This window comes from Morone saxatilis, unplaced genomic scaffold, assembly GCF_004916995.1.
Source record: "Morone saxatilis isolate NCDOM2014 unplaced genomic scaffold, NCSU_SB_2.0 Contig15, whole genome shotgun sequence".
Classification (NCBI taxonomy): Eukaryota; Metazoa; Chordata; class Actinopteri; family Moronidae; genus Morone; species Morone saxatilis.
The window spans coordinates 22,454,156-22,456,327 of record NW_023339707.1 but is presented as its reverse complement, the minus strand read 5'-3'; positions in this window follow the sequence as shown (position 1 = coordinate 22,456,327).

Sequence of the window (2,172 nt, the reverse complement as noted above, 5' to 3'; positions counted from 1 at the left end):
ACAGCAAACATAGCATGCCTGTTAATTTTCCCAATGCAAAGACAAAGAAAAATGACCTTATAAGAACTTTGAAGCATACTGTTGCTAAGCTACTGACTATGAAATAAGGCATTACAATTATAATAACGACATATTTCTGGAACTAATATTTCAATTACAGTATATTCTTTACAGATGCTGTGTTTAGTGAAGTATAATATGTATTAAGCTCAGTTTCCACTGATGGAAGAAATATTATAATTTAGATTTAGGTTGAAAAATATCAAACCTCTTATTTAGCTCTACTCACACAACTATCATCATGTCATTATGTCCATTTGACAGTGAATCTTCAGTGCCAATTATTCTCTTATATTTCAGCTTCTTTAACTCCTTTGCCTGCAGAACGCCGGCTGATGTCTAATATAATCCAGGTCACTATATCACAGCAGTTTAATGTGCATATAAATAGCGCACAGAACAAACATAAGTAATTGCTCTGTCTGGTTGAAAGCTAGGTCGTAGGGTACAATAAATGGATCTTGTCTCAACTTTGGGGTGTGGGATGATTAGCAGTTCCCATGGAAACCATTGGTGTTTTTTGCAACATGGTCTATCTGGAGCGCTGCAAGGACTATGGTCTCAATGATAATTTATTTTGCTTTGGTCCAAAGTATCCCCAAATATATCCAATTTATTCATTTATTGACTACCTTTTACCAAATGTCTGGTCCAAATATGCTTTGACCACAACTAAACACTATCCCAAAATTTAAGCCATTAGGTATGATTTAATCACACAGGGCTGATACAGGAACTGAACACTTTGAAAAGAGAGAGTTTTATCTAAAAGTGTATGTATGCAGTCAAAATGATCACCACCTGGGCAAAGTGGGCAACTGCCTCAGTAAGTAGACCTCTGACAGCATCGGTCAAATTGGTTCTTTGTTATTGATCCAGTGGAGCAGGATGGCGACGGCTGGTACTTAACAGGACCGGGAGGCTCATCATCAAGGACATTAAGGTGCAGCATAATCACTGTGGGTCAGTGGTTGCCACCTCATAACTATGAAGTCATGGATTCAAACCTGTGTGTATGCGTCTGCAAGGACTGATGTGGGTCTTTATGCATGGCAGTTTACTTGTTCTCCTTGTGTGTTTCATCCAGGTGATCCTATCCTTTCACACCAAAATATGCATTATCCTGAATAGTTACAATGGCTCCCAGGTGTCTATGCTACTCCACTGTCAGTCTGATCTATTTGTACTTTTACTTTATATTCATTTGACCTTTTATTATGGGGTGGAGCTGCTCTGTGTGAATGTGCGAGTTTTGTTTTGTGTTGTGTAACAGTGCTTTCCTGAAAAAGACAGCCAATATAAAGGTTAAATAAAAAAAGTAAAAAGTAAATATTCAGACGCACCCCATGTTTTGCTTGTTGCTTCATCGGCCTCGCTCTGTGCTTGATTGCCATCATATGTGCCTTTAAATTAACCTGACTGTACCAGGAAGTCCTCATTGGAAAGGGAAAAAGGGCAGGCACTTACCAAAACAATAAAAATAAAAACACTTGGCAGGTGATTGAATGAACCTTCTATCACCGTCTATCATAGGTAATAAGGTGAACTTCAACCAGTCAGATCAACAAACCATATAATGTATTCAAACTCTTCTATTCCCAGGATGGCAAAGTCAGGACCCGCCCTACTCTTTGTTGGTTGGTTAGGTTTAGGCATGTGGAGTGACACTGGTTAGGGTAAAAATGTTATACGGATGCTAATTAGTCCGGTTTGGCCACCACATAGATTAAAGCTGATTGGCTAACTATATATCAAATATGCTTCCCTTTTTAATAACTGATTCACGATATTGCAACAAGATTACACTTTCTTTGGGCTACATTTATACATAAACATACACCGATCAGCCATAACATTTTGACCACCTGGGCACCCTGGTGTTCGTAATGTTATGCAGCCCCATATGCAACAAACTGATGCACTGTGTGTTCTGACACCTTTCTATCAGAACCAGCATGAACTATTTCAGCAATTTGAGTCATAATGAATAAAGAATTATGAGAATTATGCTGCATAGGAGGAGTCACTTTTTTTCATTGCAATGTAGCTGTGTACTGAGAACATGGATCAGAACGATATATTTTTATTGAGAGACACTCGAATATTGTGTTG